At 41.8% G+C, this 10115-nt stretch overlaps 1 non-coding gene across 1 annotated transcript; it reads right to left on the bottom strand.

The window, feature by feature from the left end:
* Positions 1–3324: 3324 nt before the first annotated feature.
* Positions 3325–3432, bottom strand: LOC127491418 (U6 spliceosomal RNA). Its single transcript, XR_007920078.3, has one exon. It is a non-coding gene; the product is annotated as a U6 spliceosomal RNA (small nuclear RNA).
* Positions 3433–10115: the final 6683 nt, after the last annotated feature.

Raw genomic sequence — 10115 nt, 5'->3', positions numbered from 1 at the left:
TATCCTGGTCTCCCATGGGGTGCAGGGCCCAAGGACTAGGCCATCCTCCACTGCACTCCCTGGCCACAGCAGAGAGCTGGCCTGGAGGAGGAGCAACCGGGACAGAACCGGTGCCCCGACCGGGACTAGAACCCGGTGTACCGGTGCCGCAAGGTGGAGGATTAGCCTAGTGAGCCGCGGCGCCGGCCCAAAGCTCTACTATTCTTACACCAAATCCCATCAGTTCATGGTTGCAGGCTGTGGCAGGGTGCGGGGGTGGGGGTTGGACATTAATTCTCTGGCACTTCCAGCTTCCTACTCTGAATCTAAAATGAAGAAAAAATATCTCCAGGAACAAGGAAGCAAGCGTTGGCTGTTGGAAGCGGTCTGGAGCTCACTGCCATGGTACAGGGGTAGGGATGGAGTGGTGCACTGACTGTATCCATGACGGGGTGAGAGCAGTGGCAGCCCCTGTCAAGGATGATCCAGGTGTTTTGGTTGATCTGCTGAGACAAGAAGCATTGAAAGTATTGCATGCCAGAAGTGACTAAGTCAAGGAGATAACAATGAAGTCTGCTTTCAAAGAACTTAACAGCTGAGCTCATCAGTGAGAACAACACCCCAGGAGGTATCAACAGAAGGGGGTGGCCATCAGAAAAAGATGAGAGAGAGAGAGAGAGAGAGAGAGAGAGAGAGAGATTGCTATGCGTTTGTATGCACACATACAATGACTTTGGTCTAAGAGATGTGGTCATTGTTTCTCTAGTATCCTAGTCACAGAGGAGTCATCTACAGGAGCCATGTCCAATGGAAATATATTGCAAAGCATATACTATACATAACTTTAAATTTGGAAAAATCAATTTTAATGCTATATTCTATTTTACCCTACATAGCCAAAATTCTATCGTTCCAACACATAGGCATTGTTAAGTCTTTCACATCCAGGATGTATTTCACTCTTCCAGCATCTCAATTCAGAATAGTCAGAGGAGTGTTCTCTGCAGAGACATATGTCTACCGGTCACCGTGTTGGAAAGTGGAGCTCTAGAGTTAGCCATCATGTGGGCTAGCACAGACTGAAGGGCTGGGAGTATTAGTTCACGTTCTGTTACTTGAGCTGAAACATTTGATTGGGGCTTCTTTGGAGGAAAAGGGTTTATTTAGCTCACACTTTAGGCAGCCCCACAGTCTGGTGTCTGATGGGGGCTGGCCATTAGCAGAGAGAGCCTAAATCAAACTGGAACATAAAAAATAAAACCACTCCTAAGGGCCATCTACCAAGAGCAGGTCCCCACAGACCCACCCACAGACCTCCCACTGAACTACCTCCTAACCGCCACAGTTAGATCAAGGCTTCACCCTTATCCAGCTCTATGTGTATGTGTGATAATTTGTTTTTAGTTGGAAATTTTTAATTAGTTTTTACCAGATGCAATATAGTTTGTAGATAAAATTCTAACATAATGATATTCCCTTCTTCCCTTCCCTCTGTCCTCCTCACTTCCTCTCTCCGTCCTTTCCTTTCTCTCTTTCTTTTAGTTTTTGAGATGCTATATTTTAAATTTACATTAGAGTAAAAAGGCTTACTGCTTCACCAGATGAGAAGTTTAATAAGTAAAAAGCAAAAAGATCCTGTTACAGGGAGTATAGCCTATGGCTATAAGTAATAATTGAATGGAAAAATGATAATTTCATCCATATATAATAAATTCTAGAGTAATCCCAGATCATTAAAATTGTAGTATAGCATTGTTAACTATTGGTTTGACAGAGGTACAAAACAAAGTTTAACTATATTTGCAGCAGGTGATACGTATAGACATTTCTTTCTCTTTTATTTGTTTCTGTTTAATTTTAGCTCCCACATATAATGGAGAATGTGTACTATTTGTCTTTCAGTGTCCAGCTTGTTTCACTCAACATCATGTCCTCTAGTTGAGTTTATTTTGCTGCAATGGCAGAATTTCATTCTTTTTTATAGCTGAATAGTATTCCAACGTGCATATACACCACATTTTCCTTATCCATTAATCTGATGATGGACACCTTGTTGATTCCAAATTTTGGCTACTGTGAACAGTGCTGCTATAAATGTGGTAGTGTAGCTATCTCTTTGATGCAACTTGTGTTCTTGTCTTCTGGGTATATACCCAGTAATGAGATTGCTGGATCGTACGGCACATCTATTTTGAGTTTCTTAAGGAATCTCTATCCTCTGGCTGCATCTGTTTGCATTCTTACCAACAGTGTGTAAGTGTTCTCCTCACCAGCATTTGTTACTCTGTGTCTCGGATTTTAGCCGTTCTGAGAGGAGTGAGGTGATATCTCATGATAGCTAGTATTTTTGAAATTTTTTTCATGTATTTTTTGGCCATTCGTATTTCTTGTTAGAGAATTGTCTATGGAGGTCCTTTGTGCATTTCTTAACTGGATTGGTTGTTTTTTGTTGTTGCTGAGTTTTTTAAAGTTGCTGATATATTATGGATATTAATCTCTGTTTGCTAGGTAGCTAGCAACTATATTTTTCCCATTCTGTTGCATGTCTCTTCACTCTGTTGATCATTTCCTTTGCTGTACAGAAGTTTCTGATTTGATATGATCCCGTTTGTTTAGTTTTTCTTTTGTTGCCTGTACTTTGGGGATCTTGTCCAAGAAATCATCCCTTACATGAATATCTTGGAGTATTTCCCCTACATTTTCTTCCAGCAACTTCGTAGTCTCAGGTCTTAAATTTAGGTCTTGATCCACCTTGAAGTGATTTTTGTATGTGGTGAGAGGAATGGATCTAATTTCATTCTTGTAGATATACACATTCAGTTTTGCTTAATGAACTCTTAACACTGAGATTTCAGAGTTTAAATAATTGTATGACTTTTGGTGAGACAAATCGTACTCAACCCATAACACTGGTCTCGTTAAAAGACTGTGAGGAATGTTGATTTTTTTTTTTTTAAGATCTACAAAGTTCCAGAAGGAAAAGGAAGCGGGGGAAAGGGGGGGGGAGGGAAAGAGATGGAGGGAGGAAGGGAGAAAGGGAGGGAGGGAGGAAGGGAGAGACAGAGACAGAGAGAGAGAGAGAGAGAGAGAGAGAGAGAGAGAGAGAGAGAATGTGTGTCTTCTATCTGCTGGTTCACTTCCCAGATGGATGCAACAGCCAGGACTGGGACAGGCCAAGGTCAGGAACCTGGAAGTCCAACTAGTTCTTCTAAGTGGCAGGGCCCAGATACATTAGCAGGCAACTGAATTGGAAGTGGAGAAACTGGGACTTGAACTAGCTCTCACAGAGGGAGTGCTGGCATCGCAGGTAGCAGCCCAACCTGCTGTGCCACCTGCTGGCCCCCAAAGAATGTTGAGTTAGTCTTTGATATATTTGCGTGTCATCCTTGCACAGGGACCATGCTAATCTCTGTATCATTCCAATTTTAGTATATGTGCTGCCAAAGTGAGCATGGTCTTAGACATGTTTGCTTTGACTTCACTTTACTGAACTGGCAGAAAAGGAGATGTAAATGACACATAGGTATAAAGGACATGAGTGAATGTACTTGGGTTCTTCATGCCCTCTTTTGTTTACCAAAGAAACTCAAGTCTGTACATGGAAGAGTCGTAGGGCCAACCATGCTGGGGAGCAGCACTGGGTCTTTCCACCAATACCTTCCTCCTGTTGGCTGAGTCTGCCTTTCAGAACAAAGGCAACAATGTCTGATGCCCACCTTTCCCTGTTTTCTTACAATTAGTGATGGACCTGATCCATCCAGTGGGTCATTTGCTGAGTGATCAGGGATTGATTCTAACCCTGAGTTCTACATCTGTATCACAATGTTTCCAAAATACTCTACAAATGAGTGGATCCACTCTAAGCTAAGAAATACTAAACGAAAGGTCCCCATAGTATGAAAGGATATAAAAGAGAAGCAGAGAGAATTAAAGAATGTGCAGACATGTCCTTTGATGTATGAGGATATTTTCACGGGAAAGTTACAGAAATCCTTCTAAGCTTGCTAGCCATGGAAACACCCAGGCTTCAAGAACAAACTTGCAGGCATTTCAATGCCCCTGGAATACACTACTGATTTTTGCTGCTGTTCTGTTCTGCCATTGATTTTTTTTCTCCTCTCTGTTGTTACAGACAAGCCTTCTCTGCTTCCCAGGGCAAATAATGACCCACATACACACCCACAAATGCTCCCTTCCAGAGAGCAGGCAGACAGACTCTGGTGCCACTTGGTCATAATCCCAAGGAAATTACTGAATGGATATGTCTTATTAACTGACTTTGGGTTGGTTTCCAACCCCTGGACACTAAACAGAGTAGTCTGTCTCCATGCTAATCCTGACACAGGGGAGAGTTAGTCCCCCAAGTGGGGAACTGTTTCCTAAGGCTGTCCTAACAAATTACCACAAACTTGCTGGCTTAAAACTATTATTCAGTTCTGGAGGCCAGAAATCTGCATGATGTCACTGGTGGGCTCCACTCCCTTTGAATGCTGTGAGGAGTGTGTTTCCTGGCCTCTCCCAGCTCCTGGTGGTTCCTGGTGATCCTTGATTTGTAACAGCATAACTAGTTTCTGTGTCTGTCTTCCCCACTGTGTGTGTCTCATTGTCTCAAATCTCCCTTTTATTTGTCAAGACACCCTGGTGGGCCCTAAATCCAGGATGGTCATATAAAAACCATTAATTTAATCACATCTGTAAAGATCCTATTTCCAAACAAGGTGACATTGACAAATACTGGGATTAGGAGCTGGGCCTTTCTTTCTGGGGCTACTATTCAATTCACCATAGGGGGGTAAGATAGACTGATACCTGTTTACAATAGGTTAACATCCTAGCCAGAATTTTTCACTATCTTCAGTTTATCATTTAGTTTGATGCTAGGTCATACAGATTTAGAGTAAGAAGAAAAGGTTTTAGGTAACTTTTCAGAATGCTTTTTGGGATCCATAGAAAGCAGCAGATTAAAAAGAAAAAAATGAGGCTGGTGGACGGAGATGAAATGAGCACAGAGTTAACAACAACAATAATAGGATAAACAATCAAATGAGTACAAGAAAATCAGAAGGAAAGCTCCAAATGTCACAGGGGTCATAAATGAAAAAGAGAATGACAGTGCCCACAAAAATGTTGTTGATAGCCATGACAAAGTAGGGAATAAAAGCTTGAAGATAAAGTGTAAAAGGGGGAAAGTTATTGTCAAGGGACTATCATACCAAATCTGCACTTATAAAATAAAAATTGAAGGACTTGAGTATGAGACCTTAATAAAAATCTTGAAGAAATATTTGCTTCAGGAAGTATTTCTTATTCTTCCAGGTATAGCTGGTGGAATCCCTGGTGTGGCAGCAGCAATGACACAGGCCCACCAAGTAGTCCCCAATTAATCTTTAACCTTGAATTTCTTGGGCTTGCTCTAAAATATTTAAGACATCAGGGCACATTTTAAAAAAGTTAATGGAAACAATATAGTTAAAAGATAAACTTATTTTTATGTAAAAAATCTTTGAAATCCATAAATAGGTTTTTTTCATAATATTCATTTTTTCCAGGAACCTTTTGAAGATGCCTTGAACATTCTAGTAAAATTTAAAGTCTTTGGAAAATATCATACGCTTAGTCCAGTTATTTAAATAGACCACACAAGTCGTAGAATACTGGTCATCAAATTAGGGGCTACCTTTCAGTTGCCCGTTGGTCTTGGTCCATTCACCTGAGGCAAACTAAAGGGGCTTGTGGTATGTAGGGCTATGCCTTTCAGAATCAGGCTGGGGTAAGCACAAATACACCATGTATTATACAGATATGCAAGTAAGGGCAATGAAGTAGCATCCTGCTATCGAGTGGAAGCGTTTGTACAAGTGGGCATAGAGGACTTGACTCTTAATGACTGAGTTGTGTTGTGTTCAACAGTGGGATGGCACATATGTGTAGCTGTGTAAGAGTTCTGAATGAAATATGCACAGAGAGAACCCATTAAGGACCCTTTGTATGCCACATCTGAGATAAATGGACTCCCAAGTGGGTGATGATCACTCCAGCAATTTTATGAATGCCCTGCACTGTTCTCAAATAAGCCAACTGAAAACCAGAAAGAAACAACTTGAATTGTGTTTAATCATCTTGTCTAAGGGGTGGAGATATGTTTCCTCATCTCAGTTCTTTAACTGGAAAGCTGGTGCCATGAATGCATTGTTGAATTAGCAACTATGCCAGGACTTTCATTTATTAATTGGTATGTTCCATTTAATTAAAATAATCCTAGCTAATTACTCATTTCAATGTTCAGCACCAGTGGAATAAGCTGGAAGACATGATTGAGGCAAAAACAAACTGTATTCTCTTCAGTTTATTAACTTTGTATTGCTTTCCCTTTCACACATAGTGGTTCAAGAGAAACAGGAACTTAACCTTCTATTCTTGTCGCATCTTGAAGTGGGTGGGTATAGTAGAAAGAGTATGGGCTTTGAAACTCATACGTATGAGTCCAGATGTTGGCTCTGCCGTTTATGAACTGTGAGACCATTAGCAAATATATAAGCTCTCTGACCTTGTTTTTGTGTCTAAAAATAGAAATAATATTTGTACTCATAACAATAATTAGTGTGAAGGTTAAATGAAATAAGCAAAGGGAAGAATCAAGTATTTAGTAAGTGCTTAAATAAATGTTAGTCCCCATTATCACCTCCACTAACCCGAATGGGTAGCATGTCTTCATCTATCAGGCTTAGTTCAATTACCACCTCCTCTGGGATGGTTTTCCAGAGTCCCAAATCCAGGCTAAGTACTCCTCCTCCTTTTGTGTGCTTATCCCTATCATACAGGGTATGTGAATCTTCTATTTAGCTGTGTATCAAACAGGTGCACACATCCCATTAGTAAATGATGTGGCTATTTAAGGCTGAACTGAAAATACATTTTTTCAGTGCATGTACATTATACATGTTGAGCATGTATAATCCAAAAATCTGAAATCTGAAATGCTCTAAAATCTGAAACTTGAGTTGTAGACATGACATCACAAGTGGAAAATTGCACACCTGATCTCATGTGACAGGCCACTGTTAAATACAGGCACACTAAAAATGTATGAAATTACCTTCAGGCTATGTGTGTTAGGTATATATAAAGTATAAATGAATTTCATGTTTAGACTTGGATCACATCTCCAAGAGATCTCATTATGCATATGCAAATATTCCAAATCCAGAAATGTCTGAAATTTGAAATACTTCTGATCCTATATATTTTGGATAAGGGACAGTCAACTTGTACTTTCAAACGGCTACCAAGTCAGTAGGATACAAACATGCATTGTGCTTTTAGTACATAACTACATAATAAACAAAATTGTTAGGTATCATTTTTTAATCTCGATGCACTGTGAAAAAGCTACCGTGATGGGAAAGACTGCAAACTGAGAAAGTTCTGACAATTCTGGTATAGTGATATGGAGAAGCTCTGCACTAGAGAAATAGCAAGGCTTATGATGATAATGGTGATACAGTTATAATAATACCATAATTAATAGTTGGCAAGTAGTTAAGCACTTGCTCTCTTCCAGCACTGTTATGAACGCTTTGGTATACCTCAAATAAAGGGGTCACTCATCTTAACTCATTTAATCCTCTGACAGCCCTAAGCAGAAAGTTTATTTCTCCATGTTACAGGCAGGAATCTGAGGACTACAGAGAACAGATAGCTTGCAGAAGGTCACAGAACAGACTGATGTGGGGGCTGGTATGCACACCTCAGGGCTCCTAATGACTTCTTTACCACGTCTGTAGGGTTGCATAGAAGACAGCGCTGGGCAGCCTACACAGTGGAATCCTTAGAATTTACAGACTTTGGGGACTGGCCAGAGTAAATATCTCAGGCGTCCTTGTGCTACACTCGGGGTTCCTGACTACATCTGTATCAAAGTTGTGGTGTTGCAAAGAAGACAGAGCTGAGCCCTCTGGATGGAATCTATGGAATGTGGGGAGAGTATGTTTTGGGGTGTCCTTGTAGGCCACAATGACCCCTGCCCTTGAAGGTACTCATGGATTATTGGAGACAGCTAGGTGACCCATGTTAGGCCAGATGGAGCTTTTTCCAAGAACTGGAGGCCAAGGTGCTGCATTTCTCTTGCCTCTCTATTTCCAAATAGAAGATTCCCGTCACAGTAATGAGAGGACACACAAAGGAGCTTCACGGCCTCTTGGTGTTGGGTTAGTCAGCTGCTTTGACCCTCTTTGAGGCCGATTTGTTCTGTGGTTTTATAGGTTCTTGGAGAGCTGTACTTTCCCAGTAACTTCTCCTTTTATTCGAGCCAGATTTGAGATTTAATTAGAACCCCATCACAGATGTCATAAAATTTGCCAGCAAAAAGAAATGAGGAGGCAGAGAAGGCAATACCTCCCTTACAAAGTATCCAGCACCCTAACTTGAGTGTCCATGAATGTCCAGTTGTAGACCTCCAGGAAACCAGGTTCATCTCTAGAGTTTGCACGGATAGTTCTGATGGGGTACTTTCTGTATTGCCAGAGAGGTCAGCCATCCAGCCAGCAATTATACCACTGTCAGACTGTACATACACATTTGCAAATGCCTCTGTAATTGTTCAGAAACAGAGTAGGCCTGCTCCTGCAGGGCTAGTTACAGAATGTTAATGGGGATGCTTACCCAACATCTGCTTTCATGGCTGGAGCCAGATTTCTGCAGTTTATACATTCATGGGTACAAAGCAGCAGATTGAGTATTTGCCGCTGCCAACGCTCAACAAATAACAGTCAGCAGCGAAGGATGGTTGCATGGCTGATTGATGGGTTCGGTGTAGGCATCCTGTTTTCTAAAAACCTGGCAATGCTCAGATGGACGTGAAGTTGCCATCCCAGAATTCCGGTTGTTGCTTTACTCACTGGCCTTCCTGGTCTTGGGCAGGATGGCTAGTTAATGCCGTAATTAGACTAAGAGATCTCTGCTAACCCTACAGCAGCATATATGGAGATACCAGCATGAGAAGTGGTGGGTACCAAGGCATCGGCTCAGAATGCTTGTCTTTTTGTCTTTCAGTGTGAGGCTTGTGTGTGAAGTCACTGTTTTTCAGCCTTCATCATCTAGAGGCATCTTTCTCACTCCCAGTTGACAGGCATGGGAGCGATTCATAGTCCCACTTCCAGCTCCTCTGTGGCTGCTCAACCTCACCTCACCCAAGGGGATCCTGCAAATGTCACAGAACCGACACGGTCAGTGTCAGGTATCTGATGATACCTCACATTTAGATGAATATCCATCCAGCCATTTTCAAGAGTCGTGGTGTACTATTCAGGGTTACAGTGAAGTTGCAACACCCCAATTACAGTGGTAGGGAAAGGACAGAATTGTCTTTTTCTCTTGTGAAACAGTCCCAAGGGAACAACCCAAGTTTGTGGGCTGCTCTGTTCCACAGTCATCCAGAGAGCCAAGCTGTGGCCATCTCTTGGTCCTGGCATTCCCACCAGGAATTATCCTCATCTGCCTGGTCAAGGCTGGGTTGCAGACAACTTCATGTTGCAGCCCATGGAACTGCAGGGAAACTGGTTTATCCCATATATCAGAGATGACCTGCAAGGACACTTTTCACTCACATGATATTGGCCTAAACTAGGATCCAGAATCCCATCTAACATCAAGGGATTCTGGGTAACACTATTTCTACCTAGGACATTATACACTTGTCTTTTTTTTTTTTTTTTAAGATTTATATTATTTATTTTAAAGGCAGAGTTTAAGAGAAAGAGAGAGAGAGATCTTCCATCGGCTGGTTCATTCTTCAGTGACCAGGGCTGGGTCAGGGCAAAGCCAGGAGCTTCTTCCAGGTCTCCCATGTGGGTGTAGGGCTCAAGCACTTGGGCCATCTTCTGCTGCTTTCCCGAGTACATCAGCAGAGAGCTGGATAGGAAGTAGAGCAGCTGGGACTCAAACCAGTGTCCATATGGATGCTGGCATCGCGGGTTTACCTGCTATGCCACAACACTGGTGCCTATGCGCTCGTCTTAAACTCTACTGGCATGGAAGAAAGGACAATAGGTTTTGATGGGTGGCCAGAAGTTTCTGTCTCATCTAACAAAAGTTTCCAAAAAAATGACAGTTCTCACAAACGAGATAAACATCACAGG

This window comes from Oryctolagus cuniculus, chromosome 18 (genome assembly GCF_051225735.1).
Source record: "Oryctolagus cuniculus isolate XC-2025 breed Fujian yellow rabbit chromosome 18, ASM5122573v1, whole genome shotgun sequence".
In the NCBI taxonomy this organism is placed as follows: Eukaryota; Metazoa; Chordata; class Mammalia; order Lagomorpha; family Leporidae; genus Oryctolagus; species Oryctolagus cuniculus.
This window is presented reverse-complemented; position numbering and strand designations above follow the sequence as displayed.